Genomic DNA, 26,719 nt, shown 5'->3' with positions numbered 1-26,719 from the left:
CTGGAGCTTTCTGGGAGAGCTGTCAGGTTCTGCCTTTGAGGCGCTGAAGTGAGCAGTGTTCTGGAAGAGACCACCCATCGGATACCTTCCTGCTGAGTTCTTGGTCACCCCTTCTCATTTCCCCTTTGTCTGGTGAAGTACTGAACACGCTCAGCCCTAAGCAGAAGAGCTGTGTAAAATGTAAGAGGCCTTCCTCCATCTCAGGCTTATACATTATAAAAACCAAATATTTAATGCCGCTCAAGAGCATGTGACCACTCAGATGAACTCAGAATTCTGAAGTAATTTCAAAATTGTACACACTGATACCTTTTGTTGGGGTTAGGGAGACAGGATCTCATTATGTTGCCTTGGCTGACCTGGAAATCACTCTGTGAATCAGGCTGACTTTGAAGTCAGAGACCCACCTGCCTCTGCCCCCTGAGTGCTTGGATTAAAGGTAAGTAGTAACACAATTATGTTTCTGGTTACCTAGAGTGAGGCCTTTTCTGTGACTCTCTTTTTGTTTTTTGGTTCTTTTTTTTTTTTTTTTTTTTGATACCAGGTTTCTCTGTATAGTCCTGGCTGCCCTAAAACTCACTTTGTAGACCAAGCTGGCTTTGAACTAACCTGCCTTTGCCTCCCAAGTGCTAGGATTAAAGGCATGCGCCACTATTGCCCAACAACGGTCGCTCTTTATGCCTGGGATTGACCTCAGCTGTGACTAGCTCTGTCCTCTTCCTGTGGGACCTTTACATTCCTGCTTCCCTCCTGGAACCTCGCTGTGCTGTTGGGTGGCCCAGGAGAGGACACAGGAAATTAGAGTAAGAAACAAGTCAAAACTCTCAAGGACCTGTCCTTGCCTCCTGTCCCTAAGCTCCCGAGTTGAGGACTCAGCCCTCTTGATGTACTTTCTAAGCGCAGAATGGGCTAGTGAAGTGGGCTCTTTCCTTTGATTGCTCTTGTTGGGTAGCTTTTCATTGTTTCTGTGGAAATATTTTACATCTCAAAAGATGAGCAGGGATGAAATACTGAATTAGCACTTGGACAGTGGCTTGCCCAGGGCTCAGTAAAACCTTAGGGACAGTTCCTCTCCCTTGCAGTTGGTGTCTAGGTCTGCATTGGCCATCTTACTGTGCCATATAGTTATGGTGAAGCTGGTTGACAGACATTACCCAGCAGGCCTTGGAGCTCAGTGGCGGATGCTCTCTGAGGTCGTGGACTCTGTGCTAGAACCTGGTTCTCACTTCCTGTGTGACCTTGGGGAAGCTGCTCCATCCCGAAGAGGGCACTGGTGCCTGCCTGTGTTTTCTGGAGGAGTGCCGAGAGGCCAGCCAGGCCCGCAGTGGTGCAGCTCAGGCCGCTTGACATTGCCTTAGAGCACCAGACTTTTCAGAAACGGTGGCTGGCTTCACAGATGTCCAACAGTCTGTCTGAATTCCAACTTAGTGCTTGACGGCAGGAAGTTTTGTGCATAATATGTTTAGGCTAAAAATAATCTAATGGAAGGGGAACACAGTGTATTGTTTTGCAATGTGAAATTGGGGTAATTCAGAATGTCATCTAAAGTAGCTAACAATAATTCAAATAAATCAGCAGGCCGCAGGTAAAATTAGGTCAGGGGGAGGGGAATGAGAATGAATGAATTTGAATATATGAATGAATGACTGTAGTGTGAACGAATGAGAGGGTCGCAGCACTGGACCAGTCACTAGCGGTAAGCGAGTGTATCAAATGCCCACGGACCCATTTGTTAGAGACTGCGGAAGTGGGGACTATGGTGGAATAGATTCTGGCTCTGAGTGCCCTTCTTTTTCAGTGGTGATTTTCTGCATCTGTACGAAATCCCCATAACCCTGTTTCTTTTCGTTTTATTTCCCAAAGTAAGTGTTACCGTTAAGCGGGTTGTTTTTCTCTGTGGTTCTCCCTGCATTCTTAGTTGGGAAGGGGTGGGATTTTCTAGATTGTAGCTTCTCTATATAGCTGGATTCTGTGGACTTGGGAAACGGTTTCAACCTTTTTCCTTTTCTTTAGTGCCGGTTTTCCTTTCATACATATTATGGGCTCAAGAGTGGGAAAATATAGATGTTTAAAAAAAAATCATGCTTCATTTTTTTTTGTTTTCTATTGTCTTCTTGAGATAGGGCTTCTCTGTAGCTTTGGAGTCTGTCCTGGAACTATCTCTGTAGATCAGGCTGACCTTGAACCTACAGAGATCCACTTGCCTCTACCTCACGAGTGCTGGGATAAAAGGTTTGCACCTCTACCGCCCAGCTTTGAAAATATCATGTTTTACTTTTCTAGTGAGTTTAAGCATCGTTTCTTACTTACTTAGTGGGCACAGCTACTGAATTCAGGTTGTCTTTGCCCCTTGTTCATTTCAGCTTCTTAGAAGAACAGGACTCCATCGATTCCTTTGAGCTTCTTATGCCGAGACCCCTCTATCTTGGATTCTGAGAAGGTTGAGGCCGATTTTGGTTGTGGACTAAAACCCACAGTTTTAGTCCAGTCCTTTTTAGTCTCAAAGCTTTTCAGATGCTGGTGAGTGGGTCACAGGAGTGACAGAGGACCGGCTTCTAGTGTAGGGACCTCAGTTACTTGTGGCTCTGTGCTCCTAACGGTCCTTAAGCTCAGCCCTTTGAGCAGCAGCCACCGAGTTAGCTTGCAGTTTGTGAGTTGTCGGTTTGTACTGAACTCAGCTGGATTCCACCCATGTCTGTGGTCAGCTGGCAGTCGATAGCTTCACTCAGTTGGCTGTTAGCTGGGTGCGTGTGTGTGTGCATGTGTACGAGTGTGTGTGCATGTGTGTTCGTACGTGTGTGTATGTGTATGTGCGCATGTCTGTGTGTGTATGTGTACGTGTGTGCGAGTGTGTGTATGTGTGCGTGTGTGCGCATGTCTGCGTGTGTGTATGTGTACGTGTGTGCGAGTGTGTGTGCATGTGTGTGCATGCATGTGTGACTTGGCTGTGTAGTGGGGGCTGTGTGTCTTCTGTTCTAGTAGACTAATCCAGGTTGACTTCCTTGGTGCCAGGTGGGGAGGGCAGTCTAGTGCTTCCTTCTGTCTCGGGTTAGAACATGTCCCATGGACAAGTGGCATGGGAGGAGAGGAGGAAAGGATGATCCTGGGAGGTTATGGATGTGTTAGATGTATCATGGCACCCACCACCTTTCACAGCGCATGTTTCTTTCCCTCACGCCTGTTTTTTTATGGTGGGAAAACACACAATTTACCATCTTAGCTGTTTTTGACTCTGACTGTGGACTAATGCTTCTCTGTCATCACCACCATTTCCATTTTTTTGGCCTTGTAAAACTGACAGGCGTTGCACAATAATGCCCCACTTCCTCTTGCCCACACGTAAATGCCTTTGGCCAGTGATGGGTCATAGCATTGACATGAGTGGCCCAGGGGAGAATGTGAGAGAATCTGCTTATTAACCTCTCACTGGTTAAGGTAGGGTTACGAGCAGGAAATGAAAGGAAAAAATACGGAAAGGTCGCTCTGGGGCTTTCTTTGGTCTTATTATGAGTTATTATTTTGGAAATCCTTTTAGTGTGCATTCTTGAAGCCATGTGACCAGAATTCTGTCAGTGTTCAATTATCTACGATCTACTCCCCTCTGAGGTGAATGAACAGTCACAGTGTTCCAGTAGCCAGAGCCACTCATTGCCTTTAGACCCCTGCCGGAGAATGTAACTGGGGCAGGATTGCGTCAGGCTCCCGGAAGGACTGTCCTACCAACAGGCTGTCCTCCAGGCCACTCACTGTCTGGAGCAGCTGCTGTGGATCCTCCCCCACCTTGATGACTTTCCTTCTCCGTCCTCCTGGACTGTCAAGCCTGGGCTACTCTTGTCTGGGCAGTGACTCCTGACCCCCAGGCCTCTGCTGCTTGCTCACAGCTCTCGCTGTGTCTTCCAGGACCCTCTGCTCATGTGCTCTCCCCCCTCTGTCCCTCTTTCTTCAGCACGGCCAGCTCCAGCACACCAGCTCACGCACGCTGTAGATGGGCTTGTGTTCTAGGAGTTTTCTTTGGCTCCTGTTGCCCGTTTACTTTTTGCGGCAGATTTCCCCCCCTTAAACGCATTTGTAGAAACATCTCCCTCAGAACCCTTTCCTCAGCTCTGCTCCGCTTCATCACCTATGTTTTTTCTCCACCGTCTCCCAGAGGTAGCAGAGGTAGCTGTTCGATTATTAATGGACCCAGAGATTGCTTAGGAATGTCCCTGGGCTTGGCACCATTCTGAATGCTGAGTGTCGGGGGTACACAGGTGAACAAGACAATACCAAGGGCTCAAGACTTCTAGGCAAAATAGTAAAACCAGAGCCTAGCAATTATTTTTTTAAAGATGTGTTGTTACTTATGAGTATACATATGTGTTTTTTATTTTTTTTGTGTGTGTGTTTACATGTACCTGTGTGCATGTTGTGTGTATGTAAGCTGTGGAGGTCTTCAGAGGGCCGTGGATCCCCCAGAGCTGGAGTTATAGATGGTTGTGAGCACCGGACTTGAACTCAGGTCCACTGGAAGAGCAGTGCACTTTAACCACTGGCTCGTCTCTGTAGCCCCAGCTGTTCTTTAGAAGCATTTGATGTTTACATTTATGGTGCCTATGTGTATGCACATACACATATATGTGTGTGTGATATGTGTGGTGTGTGTGTATGGTGTACACCAGGGCCACAGCACACCGGTGGAGGTCAGAGGACAATCCACGGGAATCCATGATCTCCTTCCACTAGATGGGCTCTGAGGAACTGAACTCAGACTGCTAGTCAAGTGCCTTAACTGACTGAGCCGCCTCGCCAGCCCTCTGTGCTGTAAAGATGGTGAGGTGGGTAGTGGAGGCCTCTGATTTGTTTGGGACTGGCAGAAGGACCACACAGAGACCAGACAGAAGACCATGAGTGGAGCTGGGGTGCCTTCCCAAAGCTGCTGTGGCTGCACTGGGGTCCGTGATCTGAACCCCAAGAACCATGGGAAGCAGTTATTTTGGCTGAGTCGTGTGCATAGGTTGGAGAAGCCTGGAGAGGGTAGTCCCTGAGATTGAACCCATGGCCTTGTGCATACAGGGGAAGTCCAGGTGAGAAGGTGTAGTGATCTGATAGTGTGGGGCCCATGGATGGATGTAGCAAGAAGTGATTGGTTGCATTAAATGTGGATGCTGGAGAGATGGCTGAAGGGTTGAGAGCACTGACTGCTCCTACAGAGGGCCTGCCTTGGATTCTCAGCTCCCACATGGCAGTAAACAACTGTCTCTAACTCCAGTTCCAAGTGTCTGACGCATGACGCCTCCACGGGCACAAGACACAGCAACAACAACAAAACCTATAGGCACTGTCGAGGGAAGAGAGTGTTTGAGAAGACTTCCGTCTGGTGGCTTTGCCCAGATGGCCAGCCAGGCACTGATGTTCACGAGGCTACCCCTAGCACTGTGGCGTCTCCGAGAATTAGCAAGAAGGACTCTGTCCAGGTACATGGCCTACCTCATGTGGAGTATTATTGGCTGGATTTTGACACCCATTTTATTCTAGTCCTTATGTGTCGACAGGGCTGTCTGATTATGCCCTGAACTGCAGTGGCTGTAGGCCAGGTGCCCAATTGCAGACTCGCTGGATTGCTTTCTCTCTCTCTCTTCTCTCTCTAAGCTAGGAGAGATTTGTCTCCTAACAACGAAACAAACAAATTGCGGGGCCTTGAGTGTGCGGGAGCAGGTGGGAAGGGTGCCTTTGAAAGGTAGGCCATGAAGTCCTGAGTAGGAAGGAAAGCAAGTACGGGATGGTGTCAGAGCCCAGGAAGTCAGAACGGATGGAGACCCGAAACGAGGAATGGCCTTAACCAGGAAGAGTCTGACTGCTGTGTGGTCACAGGGAGGCAGCGGAATGAGTGGTTCATATGCTAGTGGACCTGTGAGTTAGCTACTTAGGAATTTGCATACTTAGCCATTGAAGAGGTTCCTCTTTCCCTGCAAAGCAGAAAGTGAGGCCACTTTTTGCCTTGCCTCTTCAGAGTATGAATTAGTTGGGAACAAGGAGGCACGCTTGTATAAATATGCACATTTGTCATTTCATAGCAGTGGTTGATAGTTCTGTGGTCTTATTGAAAATTGGACTTGTTGAAAAATTAGGTTTACTAATTGAGGCTAAATATGACATCCACTTCTCTGCTTCCAAGGTGGGGGGACTTGTGTTAAACCAAGGCCTTGTGCACCTGGGCAGTGATCTACCACTGATTCCCATTCCCAGCCCTGGAAGTAGGAATTGGCATCTAAAACATAGCTCACTAATCCTGTCAAGTTCGAAAACGTAATAAACACAATAAATACATACTATACAACGTTGTTCCTAACTACTTCTTGATGTTACTGATTTTATTTATAATAAAATCAATGAATCTCATAGAGTAATAATAGTGACAGGAGGTACATGTTTGGGCTCCTGGACTTTAGTGAAGTGTATACTGCCCACCTTCTGGGATTTGAAAGACAGTGGAAAGTTAACTGTGACTCTTGTAGCTGAAGAAGCAGGAAGCTGAGCGGCCAGGAGGGACAGCTCCCCAGCCCTGTGCACAGGTCAGCGTTTGTACTGCGGTAGTTCTTGCCATGCTTTCTCATGCGGCAGCTGCAGTCTGTGGGAAAGGGACCGAACCCCCAAGGCTATGCTCCTAGAAGACACATTGAGTGTTGTAAAAACCCTCATGAGATGGAACTGCTTTATAGGGGGCCCTTGCAGGGCAGCCGTGGTAACATGGAGAGTCTGATGGGGCCTCCCCCATCATACTGTATTAGGTTTGCTTGTTTAATCTGTGGGGTGATACAGTAAGCTTTCTGATCAATACACTTCGTTATTATACCTGTGCAAAATATTTTGAAAATGGAGTAAGTTTGAATTTGGGGTCAGATAGGTTGAACTATGACTGGTTTGTTCGAGTTGGCAGTATTGAGGAGGTAGGAATAATTCATACAACACATTTTTCTGATGCTTAATATTTTTACACACATCGTATAATAGTTTATGGTTCCAGGGAACATTTTTGTGCTTGACCAGAAATTTGCATATGGCTGATAAAAATTATTTTTAGAAGAACAATACATTTTTCATCTCAGCAGATACAGTCCTGACATTAGAGTCCTGTGGGTATGCCGTAAGGGCATGGTGGCATGCTGGAAGGTCCCCTGCAGTTGGAGGTGGGAAGATCTCCACCAGCTGCCGCCAGTTCCACCCTTCCCTCCCTGAAGCCCTATTCTCTCACTTCTCTCTCTCTCTCTCTCTCTCTCTCTCTCTCTCTCTCTCTCTCTCTCCCTCCCTCCCTCCCTCCCTCCCTCCCTCCCTCCCTCCCTTCTTCCCTCTCTCTCCCTTTTTTCCTCTCTCTCTTCCTCTCCCAACCCCAGAGGTTTCTCTGTGTTACTCTGCTGGCTGTCCTGGAACTAGGTCTGTAGACCAGGCTAGCCCCATACTCAGAGATCCGCTTGTCTCTGCCTCCTGAGTGCCTAGATTAAAGGCATGCACTACCATGCCTGGCTTCTTCTTCTTCTTCTTCTTCTTTTTTTTTTTCTGAAATAGAAATATGGTTAGGCTAATGATAAGAGTTTTAAAGCCTGCTAGTAAACTTGTTTGCTTGGCAACATTGGCCCTTGCCTTTAGTATATTTGACATAAAAGAGAATTGCTGCATATCGTGGCCTGCAGCAGTCTGCTGATTGTGTTAAGGCTTTATTCTTTTTTACTGTTTCAGAATTTAATATATACACACGTGTATATATTTCAAAAAGTGTATGTGTTTTGATCAAACCCATCTCCCATTTCTTTATTTCCAAATAGCCCCACTAAACCCTTCCATTTTCATGTTTGTTTTTAGATCCATAGACTTCCCTTAGTGCTGTCAGTGTGTGTCAGTGTAGGACCAGGATAGCCTCTCAGGGACCAGCACCCATCGGTTGCCCATGGCTTCTCTGCTGGGGATAGGACTTTGTCACCTCCTCCCTTCCTACCGGGCTATGATTTTTGTCTGGCTTGATCTCGTGCAAGTTGTCGTAAGCATGCGTCTGCCCTGCTGAGTCTTGAAAACTCCGCTTATTGTTGCCTTCTATCCTTTCTGCTTCTTACAGTCTTCCTGCCCCTCATTCCATAATGACCCGAGCCTTGGGAGAAGGGAGTAGATGTCGATAGCCCATTTAGGGCTGGGTCCTGTGTTGTCTCTTTCTCTCTTCATGCTGACCAGCTGTGGGGGCTCTGTGTTAATACCCTCTACCACAAGAAAGCAGCTTCTCTGATGAGGGCCAGAGTGGCATTAATCTATGAGTAGAAGGATCAATCATTAGGAGTTCTTTAATATTATGGCCATTTAGCACAGTGGTTCTCAACCTTCCTAAGGCTGCAGCCCCTTTATTACAGACCCTCATGTTGTGGTGACCCCCAACCAAAATTGTTTTCATTGCTACTTCATAAGTGTAATTTTGCTACTGCTATGAACTGTAACTTAAATATCTGTGTTTTTGGATGGTCTCAGGCGACCTCTGTGAAAGGGCCGTTGGAACCCTAAGTCAAGAACTATGGATTTAGCAGGGTAACAATAGTAGTTATCCCCTGAGGCTTGCGAGCGCTTTTAGTTCTTGGCCCTGGTAATAGTAGCAGGCATGGATTTCAGCTTATGGAGTGGGCCGTGATGCAATCAGAGAATGGTTGGTTGCTCCCATGGCACTTGTACCTCTGTTGTACAGTGGGCTTCCCTTGCCAGGCCAGTGGCTGTTACAGCACACAGTGCTGGTAGTTGAGGAAACCATTCTCTTCTGGGAATGTGGGCAGCACTTTCCAGAGCTGCGGAAGCTAGCCGGTCAGGGTGAAGCTTCCAGGTCAGCACCAGCTGGATTCGTCCATGTTCTGCCACTCAAGTGTGTGGTGTCTTCAGTGAGAAGATCTTACCACCACGTGCTGGAGGGCAGCTAAGAGCAGCGGCAATAGACTGTGATGTGTGGGGGTTTTGGGACCTCACTGGCTCCCCACTTTAAAAGAGGAAACATTCCTGGCACTGGACTTTCTGCTAGCCTCCTGTGTGTTTAGAAGAATTGTCCCATTATGGGGTAACTTAGGTTGGCTTCTCTGTTGTGTGTGTTGGCGTGTGCGCATGTGCCTTTGTGGATGCCAGGGGACAGCCTTGGGTATTCCCAAGTCATCAGCCACTGTTTGTTTCATCACGAGACTGGGTTTTTCACTGGCCTGGAACTCCTCAAGCGGGCAGTGCTGGCTGACCAGTGAGTCCCAGGAAGCTGCCTGTTCCTGCCTCTCTAACTTGGAGATTGTAAGCGTGCATCACTGTGCTTGGTTTTTTTGGGGGTGGGGGAATTGAACTCAGGTCCTTACGTTTGCGGTGGAAGTGCTTTACTGACGACCTCGCTGCTGTTTAGTATGTCTCTTACGGTGTCAGACAGCTCACTCACTGATTCATCGGTTTGGTTAATGAAGATAGTTTCTACATTGCCTCGCTATAAGAACTTTCTCTGAAGGATTTTCATAAGTTATGAAGGAAGGATTACTAGAATAGGCTGACTATTAATAGATAACCCACTCGACATCTGTTCCAGGTCCATACAGATTTGAACCACATGTGTGTCTGGCTCTCCAAAGCACCAAGTTGGCCAGTGTTCCTATGTAGCAGTTAAAAGTGTGGTGTTTTTGCAGCAATGTCCTTGGGTGAGATTAAAGCAGGCATGGCTGGACAGAGTGCATTTTTATATTGAGAGGAAAAAATAAAAAAGTGTGGCGAGCTGTGTATTGATTATTGGAGATAACCACCCCCGGCTCTCGCTGCAGCCGTACCCTAGTCATTCAGGAATGCAGGCCCCACGCCCTTTCAGACTCTTGCAAGCCCCTATTTGTGGAACATTGGTAAAGTGAACAAATCTTACCCTCTGGCTGCTCACCATCAGTCCCTACTGGTCACTGCTGGACCGCGAAAAGATGAAAGATGCTGTCGTCTCTCTTGTCCACTCTCATGACTCCTGCCCACATCGCATCACTTCCCATGTCCGTACAGCAGTTTGTGTTTCCCCTGGAAACCCGAGTTGACTGTCCACCTGGTGTGCAAGCTGTCCGTTCTTCCCGACGCCGCCATCTACTCTTTAAAACTCTCCCCAGTCAGGCTTAGCTCGTGGTCCCTACATGCAGTTTCTCCCTTCTTTCACGGCTCTGCTTTTGCTGTGTTCTATTTTGACCACCATTCTGTCCACCCAAGACTGACTTTGCTGATGAAAATCCTCCTGGGCTTAGATTGTGTTCCAAATGCTACTTCAAAGTCTTTTTCAGGACCTTCCACCTGACAGCAAAGTTTCTGCCTTACATTGTCTTCTTTTTCTAGCTGTTGAGAGCCCTGTAGACTGTTCACTCGGTGTGAAGTACAAAGCTTCATGTTCCTCTGTCCTTAGGCTCAGTGTCCCTATGTGGACTTTCCTGACCTCCCATTTCTATGGGGACTCATTACTGTTCTCAGTGCTCTTGTCTAATCATGGATTTCTCCTTTGCAGAATTTCTAACACGGTTCCATATTTATTGTCTTTCAAGACAGGGTTTCTCTGTGTAACTTGCTCCGTAGACTAGGCTGGCCTTGAACACAGAGATCCTCCTTCCTCTGCCTCCTGAGTACTGGGGTTATAAAGGCGTGTGCCACCAGGCCTGGCTTGGTTCCATATTTAATAACCCATGTTTTTGTTTAAGTTACAAGCTCACTGAAGGCAGCCTAATGTTTTTTAGTATTCTCTTGTGGTATTTTTCTTATTAAGGATTAGGGTCTGATTTACAAAACATTTGTAACCTAGTAAATGGCCAAGATGTTTTGGAGAACTTGACTGAACAGTGAGTTCTTCTGGAGAGGATCCTTGGGTGTATGAGGAGAGCTCTGCCAGGAGGAGGGTGGCGAAGACACAATGACTGTAGAAATCGCCAGTGCTTCTTCCTTTTATTTTTAGATCCACACAGCGGACACAACACACATTTTGGTGTAATTGAAAATGAAATAAAAAACTCTTAGCTGAGGGTTAGTTACTCAGGCACTAATTTCTACAATGCTACGTCGTGTTGTGTGGTTCCTTTGTATTTTGCTGTCTTGAGTACATTCAGTTCATCAGATTTTTGTTGGCTTTTTATGCACAGCACCTAGCCACCATTTGACGCATCCTGTGTGAGTTTGAGTCTTTAAATAGAAATTGAAACTGTATTTAAGGGTGAAAGGAAACCTTGGTTGTACTTTATTTTTATTCTAAAAAAAAATAAGATAAAAAGTGATAGCTATGTTAATTTTCTTGACCATAGTAATCATTTACCCTGTAACTTATATTTATCAAAACATCATGCTGTATACCATAAATATATACAATATAAACTTCAATTTCCTGTTGTCTGTAATAGCAGTGATAATAGCAAAATGGACCCCATCAAATGATCTTTCTGTCTTAGCCTCCTCAGTAGCCGTTCTGGAGAAGTGTGCCATGATTTTGGCTCTAAATTAACAGTTAAAAGAACAGTTTTACAGCCGAGTTGAACGTGGCATGCAGCTGTAGTTTGTGTGAGTCCCCAAGTTTTGGCTTTGTCAGTGGTGGTGGGGTAGTTAAGATAGTTGCAAATATGGATTGCCGAGGATCTTGATGGTTTTCTTACTTTATTAACTAGCTGTAGTTATTGAGATAGTAGTTCTTAGGGTCTGCAAATATTGATTGTTTGGAAAAACAATTTTCCCAGTACAGTTTCATCTTTAGATACGAAGCAAAAGCATTATGTTAGTATACACAGTGATGGGTTGTTTCCAGGCCTTCCTTCTCTTCCTCCTCTCTCTCTCTCTCTCTCTCTCTCTCTCTCTCTCTCTCTCTCTCTCTCTCTGGCCTTCCTCTCCCCCCTCTGGCTTCCTTCCTTCAGGCAATCTGCCCTTTCGCTTTCTTATGCGCACATTGCCGCATCTTTCCTGTTCCCTTAAAACTCTTCCTCCCTCCTCATGAGCTGCTTTCTAGTTTTATGCCATAAATATACACACATACAAATACATGCTATACACACATGCATACATAATTTTAAATCTAGATTCTTCATTTAAGGAAAACATACAATATTTATTGTCTCTGTGTGGCTTATTTAACCTAACATAGTGATTTGTTTTGTTTTTGAGACAGGGTTTCTCTGTGTAACAGCCCTGGCTGTCCTGGAACTGACTGAGACCCGCCTGTCTCTGCCTCCCAAATGCTGGGATTAAAGGTGTGCGCCACCACTGCCCGGCTGTCATAGTGGTTTTTAACTACAGTCTTGGTTATGGTGGTTCTTGGAATGGTTACAAAATTTTGGAAGAAATAATTTTTCTAGTGTCAAGTCATCTTTACGTGTTCTGTTCATAAATAGGGAAGGTTCTCTGAAAGACCTTTTAGATGTCAAAGTACACATTCTTAATTGACTAGTTCTCCTGTAGATTTTCCCATGTATGCTTTCCCCCTTGCTTTGCTGATGGCATTAGTCTCAGCAGTAGGGTTTTTCCCAGTGGCCCCAAACAGCATCTGGAGCTGCAGTGCACCGTGGCTGCCGTATCCAGTTATGTTAGAGGCACCTGGTGTAGGCCGTGCCCCTGGAAGCAGCAGCATAGAAGACGGGTACGTAGGTGCTGCGTGAGTTCACACGGAGGTGGCTCATGCAGAATATGCCATTCAGTCCTGTTGTTTCGCCTTAGGAAGGTGAAGGCTTGGTTGAGTTGAGTTTGGTAGATTCTGGCGTACAAATAATTTTTGCCACATTAGGAGTTAAGCTCTAGTCATGATGGAGAAACTCAGTCTTTTGAGAACACAGATCTATTTTTACCTGCTTTCCAGTGTTTTGACTTTTTTTTTTTTGAGATCGTATAATGCCGTACCTAAGGCCTTAATCTTGTAGTATTTTAAATATGTGTGTCATGAAGGACAGCCTGAAACACCGGGCTTAAAGCTGTGCAATCCAGGACGACTCAGTGCGTACTGCAGAAGCTGGTGTGGCTCTAGGAGTGTGAATTCGCCGAGGAACATGCCCGCTGAGAAGTGGATGGGGCACTGGGTGACATCCCCCCTCCCCGATTCCCACCCGTTGTACCTGACACTTGGATTCACACAACCACATGAGCCGCACAGGCAGGATGGGATGCACAGTGGCCTGCTGGGTTGCTTGTCTTTGGACAGAGACAAGGGCTGGCAGCAGAAGAGGGTGAAAAAGCATATTTTTCAAGTTGTAATTTTTTTTCTTCTGTTGGATTCCCTTGACACATTGGCTGCTGCTTTTGCATAGTTATGGCATGACCCGGTGATGTGAACGTGGTGGTGTGGTGGCTCGGAACTCCCTGCAGTTCTGTGTGCTTACCTGTCTGGGCTCCTGGAACTTTAAGCAGTAGGTTCTTGACTACCTAGCTTTATATTATGATAGAGTGTAATAACCGTTCAGCTCATGTGTAAATGCGCTTACTGTAAATGCTCTTACCTGGACTGTCTTATTTTATAGCTTTAACAGAAGGAGAAGCAGTGACCCAGGGACAGAGGCCTGAGGCCTATGGAGTCTTCTTCATGGGTTCAGGGAAAGGATGGCGGCCTCATCAGATAGACTCCTGGCGGCCTAGTGACTTATAACGAGGTGGCTTGTAATTAGAAATTGTCCCTGTCTTTTCTGCTCTGTACTGATGAAAACCATGGCTCAGAGGTTAATTCAAATAGTAATTAATACAGGTCTCCGTCAGTCCGGGGTGGTAATGAAATATTTCCATATTTGATGACTCGGACTTAGATGTTGAGCTTGGAGTGGAAACGCTGTTGCTCCTCATCGTCCTAACTGTGGGCAAGCTCCAGCGACTGACCACAGAGTGCTAGGCACGGTCCTGGGAGATGGACAGCCTGTCTCTGTGCCCTGCATTTGCCAGCGGTAGAAACTAACATGGCGTAGACATAGTGGTACTATTTTGTTTCCTAAAGTGATAATTACTTAGGGTGGGACATTATAGAGGACTGTTAATTAAGTGATTCTCCCAAGCAGACGGAGGAAGCTTAGTTCCCTCAGGTCTTCTCTTGTCTGGGGCGTCTGTCATGTGCAGTATCACACGACTGAGTCTTCATATTTTAGTCTAAGAACAAAATACAAACTGGCCAGCTGGCCAGTGAGCATTGAGTATTCTTATGACTCCTAAGAGTCAGTGATTTGTAGACTGCTGTGACACATTTAATGATGGTAGAATGGGGATTACAGATGATAGAAAACTACATAATCCATACAAGAAGGCGACTGGCGTGTGCCAGAATGGCTCTTAACCAAATCAGCCGACTCTCTCTAGACCCACTGCCAAGGTCGTGCAGAATTGGTGAAGGAGATGCTCAGGCAGGGCAGTCCAAGAAATAACTTCAAAAGCTTCACTGGGGAGAGTGGCTCAGCATCGCCGTTGGGTTTTGGATTTCTTGCCGGCTGCAAGGCTTTGTTGAGATCTGAGTGTGCTGTCAGCTCTCATTCTGAGCAGCATCCTCCTTAAAGGAATCAGCCGCAGAGCAAAGGGACTCTCAGCGTTTAGGACTCGTGTTTCAGACTCAGGAACCGCACCTTGGGTAGCCGGGGTAGAGCGGAGCGCGCCACGCCTCTGCGTCCTCTTCACGTCTGCTCTTCTCTTCCTTTTCCTGCCGCCCTGTTGTTCTGGGCCACTTAGAAGCCAGTCCCCGGTAGCGTATGTTATTTTAAAACACTTAAATATGTATTACTAAGAAAGAAGAGCATTGCTTTGTGTGTGTGTGTGTGTGTGTGTGTGTGTGTGTGTGGGTTGTTGATAGACAGAGTTTCTCTGTATAACCTACATGGCTGTCCTGGAACTCACTTCCAGGCTGCCCTTGTACCCAGAGATTAGCCTGCCTCTGCTTCCCAAGCGCTGGTATTAAAGGCGAGCACCACCATAGCTATATAAGTATTACTTCTTAAATTAAGTTGTTTTAGGTGCCTGGGTAGACATTCTGAGTAATTTTTATTTCATTTTTTTTTTTTTTCAGATTGGAGATGGGCCTGCTGAGTTAGAGGAGGGGTCTGCACACTTGTGTTCTGAGCTGCAGCGGTGTGGGCAGCAAGCTGTGCGACAGCCAGGCTCAATGGGTTTAGGTTTATTTTTTGAAGCAATCACGGAATTCCGAACTGAGGACGGCAGAGTCAGGTCTTCATTTATTTATAGCAGCTGCATTATCTTTGAGGTGTTAGTGTCTGTCTCGCTCTCTGGTAGGCTCGGGGCTTCAGGGAAGCTGACCAGAACTGTGGAGGAACACTACTGTGCTAATGGCCCTGCAAGCAAAGCAGTGAGTGTCCAGACCAGTGGTTCTCAACCTTCCTAATGCTGAGATGCTGTTACATTTCTTCATGTTGTGATGACCCCTAACTGTAAAATTATTTTCATTGCTACTTTATAAGTTTAATTTTTCTACTGTTATGAATTGTAATGTAAATATCTGTGTTTTCCGATGATCTTAGGTGACAGCCCACAGGTTGAGAACCACTGTTTTAGAAGAACTCAGGGAAAAACACACTGCACTGCCATCAAAGTGACCTTTCCCCAAAACCAATTCCTGCCACTCTTCTGTGAGTGTCGTCTTCTCTGTGGCCGTGATGTAGGCCAGAGGGTTTCTGTGTGACTTCTTCCCTTCCCCCTTCTTGACTCAGTTCAGAACCAACTACGGTGGAGCCATGGTTTTGGTTCAGACATCTGGTCTGCCTCTTAGGGATGTTCCTGGCTAAACCCGGAGGCAGATGACAGCAGTCCATTGTGGAGTGGGTCCAGGGAAGCCCAGAGGATGACCACACCGCTGCCCCGAGGCTTTCAGAGTACAGTCATGGCTGGGTTGAGCGGATGGGGACTGAAGGCTGGAAGGAACTCATCAGGAGGGGCCCAGATGCGAAGCACATTGGGCTCCTCCTGTTGACTGCATCTCCGGCCGCTTACTTTACACAGCCAATTCCTGTCAGTGCCAGGACCTCCTCGTCCCACAGTGGCATAGTAATACTCTGTGCTCAACCAAGTTCCCTGAAAGGAAGGCCAGGCTAGCCACTGGATGGCATGATTGGGTGGGCAGGGTGGCGGTGGTGGGGACAGGAAACCTTTGCACTGCCCCAGCATCCGACTCCCAGTGAAGGGCACAGTGGCTGGAGACATGAAGGCCCACACCACCTAGCATCAGGAAGGAGACCCGAGGCAGTTCTTTCTGTTCTCTTTCTGCTGTGTCTCGGTCTCAGCTGTGCCGTAAGACTCTTCTAGACCTAGAGTCCTGCCCAGCTGCCTTCCCTCCCCTGCTGCATCCTTCTCTGCATCCAGTCTTATCGCTTTCCCAGGCTGGAAGGCCTGGTTAGGCTCACAGGCCACTCAGAGGCAGCGGGGCCTCGGTTGTCATAGCCCTCCGGGCACTTGTGGCCACATGCTGTAGGCCTGTGTGTGGGGGAGGGGTCAGGAAAGCTGGAGCTGGACGCTGGGGGCAGTGGCTCTACTCAGGACCTGCTTCCTAGAGAGCAGAAGCCTTAGGGGCAATTGATAGTGCAGGAAGGGACCCCAGGTGACACTCTGCTGGCCAGCAGTCAAGGCAGAGATCCTGAAATATTTCTAAAGTTGGTAGGGCAGCTGGAACGCAGCTCCTGATGAGAGAGGTGTAATAGGCAGAATCAGCCTTTCGGAGGCCCCGTTAAAAACCGGCAGCAGCGAGAGTGACTTGATTTGCTTCCAGAGAGAGATCAGCATGGGGCTGCCTCTTTGTGGCGCACTTTTGTTTAACAGGGATGGGTGAGTCATTGCTGTCTCTCCAGTTGTACCCGCCCATGGAACCAGACACTTAGCTCCTCTGTCGGTGAATGCCTGTGCGCAGAGGTCCCTGATGTCTGGCTGCCATTTAGTGGAAGGAACTGCTGCTCTGTCTGGGCAGCCACCCAGTCCAGGTTAGGGAGCCTGGTGGCACCCATAGCCAGCGCCGCCTTTCCGTCCATGGCAATCCTCCGCTTCAGAACGCACACCAGACACAGCAGCAGCCATAAGATGCAAGGGGAAACACTCCCTCGAGGTTGAAAATCTGGGCTCTCACCCCCATGTACTTGCTATGGGGGATAGAATCCATGTTTTTGTAAAGTGAGGTAACCGTGCACCACCACTGAGCCACACCCTCGTTCAGACCCTCGATCAGGCCCTCGCTCTGCTCCAGAATACCTCGGTCCATATTCGTAGTAGACCTGCTGGCTTTTATCCACTTAGCTTACCACGGACCATATGATCTTTTTCCTTGCTGGTCTTTCGGCAGTAGCTCCGGAACTGGCCTCTGCCTCCCCTCTCTTTCCTGCATAGCAGTCACCTATCCAAACTTGAGGCAGAAGAGCCTGTCCTCCTGCTGAAACCTCCCTGCCCTGTGTAAGACCTCTCAGCATCATGGGACACCTTGGGACACCTTCTGACCCAGTCTCCTGCAGCCCTTCCTCAAGATGGGCTCCTGGTCTCAGCTGTCCTATGGAGGTTCCTGCTTTTGATCTGCCCTCCAGAACATGGTCTTCTCTGGGCCTCCTTGCCGTCCTCATCGTCCTCCACACTATACCTCAGTGTCATCTTTCCATCTTGATGTCTCCCCAAGATCCAGCTTCAGACCACAGCCCTATGTTTTACCTGCCTGTTATTTACTTCCTTATATCTCTTCCTTGTTTACTTTCTTTAGGGTGTAGTCAAAGTTCATAAAGAGGAATTTGTCTGCAGTGCCCAGGTCTACAACAGTATCGGGCTGATGATAAATACCCGTGCTATACAAGTATGTGGCGGCAAAGGCCTCGGGAGCTTCCTTCCTTCCTTCTCTGTCTCTCTCTCTCTCTCTCTCTCTCTCCCTCTCTCTCTCTCTCTCTCTCTCTCTCTCTTTTCTTTCTTTGGTTTTTTGAGACAGGGTTTCTTTGTAGCTTTGGAGCCTGTCCTAGAACTAGCTCTTATAGACCAGGTTGGCCTCGAACTCACAGAGATCCGCCTGCCTCTGCCTCCCAAGTGCTGGGATTAAAGGCATGTGTACCACCGCCCGGCCTGAAAGCTCTTTTGATGTTACTGACGAGACAGCAGATGCTGCCTTTACAGGGGACTCAAGGCTGATTTGTGATTTGCTCTTACAGTTAGTCCTAATGATCAAATCAGGCACCCACTATTTGTTTAGATTTAGCTTGAGCCTTTCTTCGGCTAAGTAATGCTGAGCAAAGATAGTTTTTTTCCCCCAAAGTGCGTAGGGCCAGGTGCTGTAACACCACTTGCTCCTGCTTCCTGGGGGTAAGCGTGATGGTTTGCAAGGGTGATTCATTCTGTCTTGGGGAAAGCTATATATATCCCAGCTGTAGTTTAGATTATATATATACATACATATACATATATGTGGTGGTTTGGATGGAAACTTAGTGTGCAACTGTGTTGCTTCATGTAGTTACTTGTTGAGAATAACGTAAACACTTTCATTAGTTATTAGATTTGGCAAGACACTTGTGTAGAACTTTTCTGAGAACCCAGTTATTATTTTGGAGTATTTCCAGTGCTGTGTACTTTGCTCATGTAAAGACAAATGCTAACTAATACAGACTTGATACGGGGGGGGGGGTCTCTTGGCAGTGGCATCGTACAAAACCTATCTTCACCATGGCTTTCAATTAGTCTTAAAGGGGCAGGGCCTGGGTGGGTAGGATGAGGTGAGAAGTGGGATTAGGAGCCCTGAAGGTCAACTCTCTTCTGGGTAGCACTCTGCAGTTTGGTTGCTGTTAACACTAATTGATTAGGTAAAGAACATGTCACCTGGGACTAGGAGGAAACTTTGGTAATGACAGGCTTCCTTTTTTTTTTTTGGATTCTAATAAGTCAATTATTTCATATGACTGGGTTGAAAATACTCTGAGCTCTTCCAAAGCGTGAATATGGAAAATTCGGAGGCCCCCTTCATTTCCAACGCAAACAGCTGTTGTTGAGGCGGTGGTTGAGCCCTGTGTCTTTATCAGATGGATATGTTTGCAGATTCAGAGTGCTTGCCCCCCCCCTCCAAATTCCCTTGAAAGTCAAGTACATATCAGCCTTGAACTGACACATTTCCCTGTTATTAGTATTGATTAAACTAGCTAGGGGTTAGTTTGCTTGTCTGGCTATTAATGGAGCAGCTGTCTGTAGCCACCACTGCGGAGGTCCTTGGCAGGAAAGGTGCTAGGAACATCTAGATTCTGCTTAGGGCGTGCCCAGCTCTGGGCTCCTCTTGAGAACATACACAGTGTGGGTGCGTGCGGTGCATGAAGGGAAGGCAGAGGATCCTTTTAAGGACAGCCAAGTGCCCACAGATCCCCTCACTCTGCAGGGGTTCCCGCCCACTTACTGGGAACCAAGGCTTCAACCCGGGCAGGGTCGCCAACTAGCCGAACTTGGATCGAGGCCACATCTGTTTCAAATGGGAGAAAAGAATTGTCATCTATTATTTCTCTGACATCTGGCTGATTGTAAGTAAGCTCCCGCCCAAATGTTCCCAACCATAAAACATGTCTGGAGTAGGCAGAGGGGACCCCACCCCCATTAGCTCAGGCACGTCATTGCTATGTCTACCTAAGTGACGTTTCCCACCAGAATCCTGGGTCTGATGTTTTCTTACTGATGCAGAGAGCTCCAGTCAAAGGACCTTACCCTGCTCTGTATGGCTTCACGTTCCTGTCCATGTCAGTGGCCATTTAAATCAACGCCGAGTTTGCCCTTGAAAATGCTGATGCTGTTCGATCAACCCTAAGTGTTCATCTGTGTCTGCGCTCATCCCGAGTATGCACTGAGTGCTCTCATGGGCCCCAGAAAAGGGTCGCATCAGCTCACACTCCTGCAAGTGGCGTAGAACCTGTCCATTTTCTGCCCCCCACCTGCTCTGAATATTAATGCTCTTTGCCAGTTTGTCAGGGACGCTGAGAACTGTTGCGAGTGTTTCTGGCCCTCCGTGCTTCCTAAGGCCCATCCTCTCCATTGCCGGCTCTGTAATCACTGACTGAAGGGCAGGCAATCTCACTGAGAAGAGAATATCCAAGGTTCTGCCTCTGAAAGGAGTCTTGGGAGAGTCTCATCACCTTTATCTACAGTGGCATTTTCGCAGGTTACTCAACACTTAGTCTCCAGTCCTGTAGTGGGGGTGACAAGGGTGAAGTGGATTTATGTTTTGTGTTGGTCCTGGAACCTCGTCCCTGCAGTGGCAAAGCACACTGGAAGTCTCCCATTTCGTTTGTGGTCCTAAGACCTGGCTAAGTGCACTGGGTGTCTCAGCCCTGGGATTCCTTTGACACTTGCTGCTCTGCAAAGACGGTGCCTTTCTCTCCGCTCTCTGTGTCCCAGACTCTTCAGGTGAAGTCCTGGACCGTCAGGATCTGCCTCTGCAGGTAGCCTGAGCACAGACTTCTGTTTAGTATATGGACTCAATTGTATATCCCTCCCAATTCATATATGAAAGCTTGTCTTAGCCCCCAGTGTGGCTGTGTTTGGAGGCAGGCTCTTAGAGACGCACTAAAAGTAAAATGAAGACAAGAATGGAGTCCTGGTCCAGCATAACGGTGTCCTTCAAGATAAGTAAAACAGTTTCCTTTCTCCTTGTCGGAAGAGGCCACAAGAGCACACAGTGAGATGCCCACCTCACAGTGAAACTGACCCTGTCAGCACCTTGACCTTAGCCAGCCTGCCTCTGTAACTGTGAGAGGCAGGTTCTTCTCCGTCACGGTGCGGGACTGCGTGTGGAGCTCTGGCAGAGATTCGTTGGAGACACTACCAGGGCAGATGGGTGCCTGCCTCAGGCATTGTTGTTTCTAGGCCAGTGGTTCAGGCATCGAACTGCTTCATGAAATGCAGATTGGGCTTCAGATTTAGGCAGTCTGGGTGGGCATGTGGAGTCACGATTCTAACCGTTTCCACCCGTGCTGATGCTGCAGGTACCACCTTGCCCGGTAGTTTATTGAAGAGGTTCCAGGCAGGAGCTCAGAAGATGGGGGCGATGTTTTTACTGCCCAGCTGCAGAAGTGGTTTGTACTCCAGGAGCCGCTGTCACCATCTATGAGATGGGGATACTATTTATCAGTTCCTCTCATAGGATTGTTAAAACTATAGCTGCACAGAGAAATCCATTCGAGCCTCCTTTGCTCTTTGTACAGAGAAGTCTGGTGGGGCAGGGAGTGCATGTTTATTTTCGCCAACAGGAAAGAAGTGAGCACCGAAGTATTCTAGTGTAAACCTCAAAGCAAAAGGTGTCTCTTCCTTTCTTCCCCGGGTACTGCTTGGCTGTCTCCTTCACCCGCCCCTAGGACTCTCTGTGCTTCTCTCACCTTCTCTAGGAAGCACGCATAGTGGCAGCCAAAATTTCAGCAGCGACTTCGTATTTGCATCCTCCTCTGTCAGGGTGTCTGGATGTGTTGTGGCTGTGGAATGGAGGTTACAGAGCCTCTAATGCGCCCCAAGTGTGGAATGGAGGTTACAGAGCCTCTGCTGCTCCCCAAGTGTGGAATGGAGGTTACAGAGCCTCTAATGCGCCCCAAGTGTGGAATGGAGGTTACAGAGCCTCTAATGCTCCCCAAGTGTGGAATGGAGGTTACAGAGCCTCTAATGCTCTCCAAGTGTGGAATGGAGGTTACAGAGCCTCTAATGCTCCCCAAGTGTGGAATGGAGGTTACAGAGCCTCTAATGCACCCCAAGTGTGGAATGGAGGTTACAGAGCCTCTAATGCGCCCCAAGTGTGGAATGGAGGTTACAGAGCCTCTAATGCTCCCCAAGTGTGGAATGGAGGTTACAGAGCCTCTAATGCGCCCCAAGTGTGGAATGGAGGTTACAGAGCCTCTAATGCGCCCCAAGTGTGGAATGGAGGTTACAGAGCCTCTAATGCTCCCCAAGTGTGGAATGGAGGTTACAGAGCCTCTAATGCGCCCCAAGTGTGGAATGGAGGTTACAGAGCCTCTAATGCGCCCCAAGTGTGGCCCTACTTCTCTGCACGCCTTGTGCTCGCTTAAAGTATATATGTGCGTGTATGCGTATGTGTATATAATGCGTATATGTGTATGTATGCATATATACATGTGTATGTGTGTGCGTGCTTTGCCTAGACAAGTAAAATTTGAGGATACTGCTCTTTCAGAGATGTTGTTACTCAGTGAAGCTAGTCAATAAGTACTTTGGGTCTTTGGTGAGCCTCTCAAGCCCACTGTATACCTGTAAGCCCCAAAGAGCTTTTGAAAGTCTTGTCTATTGATATTTATTATTTTACACATTAAACCTAAGCAATTTTACAAATAGCTATTAATTTTAAAACATTACTTTAGTTCCATTAAATGCTAATTTAAGTAACTTGAGAAAAGCAATTATTTCCCAGAGCAAATGTAGCCATATCAAATTTTAAATTTCCCAAACAGTTATATTTTGTGAAAAATAATAGTTGTTTTCAAAAACAAAAGTTGAGCGAAGACAAATAGATTGCTTCATATCCTTTAAATCTCTCTGATGCCTGGTTCAGAAAGTGGATCTCAAAGACATTTCCACAGTTGGTATGTTGTGATTTATTGTTTTGATTAAAGAACATGAACCAGGTTATGACTTTATATGGACATGTATTGGGGGGAGGATTTTTAAGGCCGGACTATAATGACACACGCCTGTAATCCCAGCACTCAGGAGGCAGAGGCAGGCAGATCTCTGAGTTGGAGGCCAGTCTGGTCTACAGAGTGAGTTCCATTCAGGGCTACACAGAGAAACCCTGTCTTGGAAAAAAGAAGAGCAGTTTCTTAAAGGTTACTTGAAATTTCAAAACTAAATCTGATCAGTGTAATTTCCGTGCTTGGGTTCGCTAACCCCTACTGGTGCATACAGTTTGAATGTGCCTTAAAATTTTATTTTTTATTTTGTACATGTATGAATGTTTTGCCTACATGTATTCATATGCACCATGTGCATGCCTGTGATGGTGGAGGCCAGAAGAGGGAATTGAACCCTTTGGAACTAGAGCTATAGACAGTTGTGAACTGCCATGCCAGTGCTTAGAAGCAAGCCTGTGTCCTTTGGAAGAGAAGCATGTGCTCTTAGCCAGTGTGCCCTTTCTCCAGCTCCTTCCATGTGCGTGTCTTAAGCCATTCTGGTTTGTAGTATCATTCATTGACTGTTTGGAAAATAGTGGTTCAGTGAATTCCACAAACCATTCAGACACTGGCGTTTCCTTACACTGTGTTTTAAAAACCAGAAGAGTCTTTTAAAAGCTGTTGGAATATGTCAGGCTCGTGGCAGTAGATACCGGTTTTCCAAATTTTTGATTTTTGCTCGAATGCTCAAATTTTATCATCGGCAAACAAAGCTGCCAATTGTTTTCCTCGAAATGACAGATTATTTCGTTCGTTTCTGTAACGCCTGCCAAATCCTTAAGTCTGCAGAACCATAGTTTGTCAGTCACTTGTCTTTGAGTGGCAGTGGTGTTCTTAGAAGAAAGGTTGCCCTCGGTCGTGCAGCCTGCTTCTCAGTGTGCTTTGAACCAAGTGGCTTCTGACAGCCCCTGGAAGGTTGCAGGTCTAGAGAGGGCGGGGTCTGGAGTATGGATGCAGTGCACCCAAGGGCGTGAGTGCATTGCAAGTTAGAGAAGAACATTCTCAGTACACCGGAAATTATTAGGATGAAGGCTGTGTCTTAGAACCAGTGACCTTGAAGGAAGGACGCCACATGCAATCTCCACACCAGTGGGTAGAAGGTTGTCACCACGTCCCTTGAGTTGGAAGCTTGCCGCAAAGCATGCCTTGCCTTGCCATGTACTCTTTCAAGATTGGCTGGCCTCAACACGTCTGTTAGCTGTTTTGCAATTGTGCATAAATACAGTTGTTTATTCTGAGAGGCTCTGATTGCCAGCCTGTCAACTGTGTAGACACATGCTGTATGTTCGTTCGGGGAAGATGGTCACAGTGAGCCCAGCCCTGTGTGGAGCGAGCTCTGGTCTGTGAGTCAGGATTGGGCTCTTCCTGACTGATGGGCGACCTTGAATGCAGCTCTTACCTTCCTTCCGCTTCTTAGTCTTTCACGGTCTGTGGCTTTGGGAGGCTTGGCTCTCCTTCACAAAGGGGATTGTGGTGTGTTCTCTCTCTCTGTCTCTCTCTCTCTGTCTCTCTCTCTCTCTCTGTCTCTCTGTCTCTCTGTCTCTCTGTCTCTCTCTCTCTCTCTCTCTCTCTCTCTCTCTCTCTCTCTCTCTCTCTCTCTCTGTGTGTGTGTGTGTGTGTGTGTACACACACCTTACCCTGCAGATTCTTGTCCTTTTGACAATCCAGACTCTGGCCTTGCAAAATATCACATTTCAGGTATGGTTCTCCTTTCTCCTCACCTCCTTCTCTAGGCTGGAGTTTGAAGCCTGGGCGTCCTGCATGCTAGATGAATGTTCTGTTGTTGAACCACACCCTCAGCCCTACTGTTTGACTCCTTTGTGTACGTGGGTGTCAACGTGTTTTAGACTCATATACATGTCTATACACACGCATATGGGGGCCAGAGGACAACTCCACTTGTCATTCTTCAGGATCTGTTTGCCTTGTTTTTGAGAAAGGGACTCCTGTTGACCTGAGACTCTTAGAACAGCCTGGGTTGGTTATCCATGGGACTCCTGGGACCCACCCACCTCTGCTTCTTTAGCACTAGTTTTTATTTTTCCATGTATTTATTTGTGCATGTGCGTGTGTGTGTGCGTGTGTGTGTGTGTGTGTGTGTGTGTGTGTGTGTATACATGCCTTCCACAGCATGGGTGTGAGGTCAGAGGACTTCTTGGAGGAGTCAGTATTCTCCTTGAACCATGTGCCTCCCAGGGACCAAACTCTGGCCATCAGGGTGGCCAACTCCTTTGTCTTAGGAGCCATTCACTAGCTAGTGGCTTCTTTTTCTTATTTTTTTTTTAAATGTGGGTGCTGTGGCTTGGACTCCTCATTTTTGTGAGACACTCTGTTGACTGAGCTGTGTCTCTCTGCCCTGGTGTTGGATGCAGCAGAAGGATTCTAACCAGGAGTAAAGACACTTGCTGCATCTCCTAAGCGGTCAGCTCCTGTGTAGGTAACATGTATGTTTATGGGGCTAACCTGGGCATGAACATTGTCAGGCGAGCGGGGTGAGGCTGATGCACGACAGGGAGAGAATCCCTAATGTTTGTGGACTGACTGCTGTAGGCAAGGTGTTCTGTTAGTGCTGTTGGAACAGTTTGGTGAAGCTGCATCTCCATGGTCTCCCGGGTTCTAGGTATCGCCCTTCTCGCAGGCCCACCAGCTGTGTCTCCATAGTCTCCCAGGTTCTGGGTACCGCCCTTCTCGCAGGCCCACCAGCTGCGTCTGCGTGGTCTCCCTGGGTTTTAGGTACCGCCCTTCTCCCAGTCCACCAGCTACATCTCCATGGTCTCCCCGGGTTCTAGGTTCTGCCCATCTTCCAGTCCCATCAGCAGTGTCTCCATGGTTTCTCTGGTTCTAGGTACTGCTCTTCTCCAAGTGCCACTAGCTGCTTCTTCATGTTCTTTCCATGTTTTAGGTACCGCCCTTCTCCCAGCCCCACCAGCTACATCTCCATGGTCTCCCCGGGTTCTGGGTACTGCCCTTCTCCCAGACCCATCAGCTGCATCTCCATGGTCTCCCCGGGTTCTAGGTACCGCCCTTCTCCCAGACCCATCAGCTGCATCTCCATGGTCTCCCCGGGTTCTAGGTACTGCCCTTCTCCCATCCCCACGCACTGGGATATGGGATAAAGCTCTGTTTTCTCTTGATGACTGTCTCAAGCTCCTTTAAATGTTGATGAGCTGTCACAATTGGATGACATTAATCTTTGAGAGGCAGTGATTTTATAAATGAACTTTGATATTTATAAACTTACCTTTTGACCACGGTCAGTAAAAACCAAAGCTGAGAAAATGCTGGTGTTAAATCATGGACCGGTGTTAGAAGGGGCCCGTGGCTGTTGGCCCTGTCATCTTGGCTGCAGCCTTGGGGCGGACTCAGGAACAAAGGATATGATGTGCCGACCGGGCACTGAATAACTTCCTGTTTGCCTGTCTCAAAGGCTAGAATCTCAAGTTCTGGTGAATTATTTCTTGAAGAGGACTATTTATCTTTTAAAGATTTGTTTTATGTGCTTGAGTGTTTTGCCTATGTGTATGTGTGTGTAACACACATGTACCTAGTGCCTATATAAATCATCACAGGGTATCAGATCCCCTTAAACCCAACTTACAGGTAGTTGTGAGCCACCATATGGGTGCTGGTTCTCTGCAAGAGTCATGACCGGCCACTCTTAACTGACGAGTCATCCCCCAGCACTGTGGACTGTGATTTTTCATTCTCTCAACAGGATGTTCATCCCCTGCCTTATCTTAGTCACTGCCAGTAAGTGCTGAGGATAAAGCCTGGTAGGAGCTGCCCTACAGGGGGCTCCACAGCCTGGGCTTCCCAGAACTGCCCTCCTTCCTCTCCATGGAGGGGACTGTGGGTTTCAGTACTCAGACTCTTCAAGTATGACCCCAGAAGCAGGCTTTAGGTTCCAGATGTGGGGGATCACGCTGATGGTGGGCCCTGGAGGATGGAGATGTCAAGGGAACCGGTTAGGGTGTCCTGTGACAGTGAGGTTGTAGATGATGATGTTAAGGGTGGCTCTGGGGATGGAATTTCCTGTTCTCTTGCTGAGAACTGTGCCTGTCACCTGCACAGTCAGGAGTTCTGAGGAACAAGGTGCCCCAAGGTCGCCCGCCCCTCAGACAACC

General features: G+C 47.5%; 1 protein-coding gene across 7 annotated transcripts in view; it reads left to right on the top strand.

Annotated features, from left to right (window-relative positions):
- Positions 1–26,719, top strand: part of Chd7 (chromodomain helicase DNA binding protein 7) — a 179,626-nt gene that overhangs the window by 19,170 nt on the left and 133,737 nt on the right. Inside the window, exon 1 of one of the 7 annotated variants that reach the window (XM_075967010.1) lies at positions 15,124–15,147. The exons of the other annotated variants lie outside the window; for them this stretch is intronic. The gene's annotated coding sequence lies outside the window, so the exon portion shown is untranslated. Of the gene's footprint in view, positions 1–15,123; positions 15,148–26,719 lie in introns of those variants that run through there. 7 annotated transcript variants of the gene reach the window in all.

This window comes from Microtus pennsylvanicus, chromosome 3, assembly GCF_037038515.1.
Source record: "Microtus pennsylvanicus isolate mMicPen1 chromosome 3, mMicPen1.hap1, whole genome shotgun sequence".
NCBI lineage: Eukaryota > Metazoa > Chordata > Mammalia > Rodentia > Cricetidae > Microtus > Microtus pennsylvanicus.
This window is presented reverse-complemented; position numbering and strand designations above follow the sequence as displayed.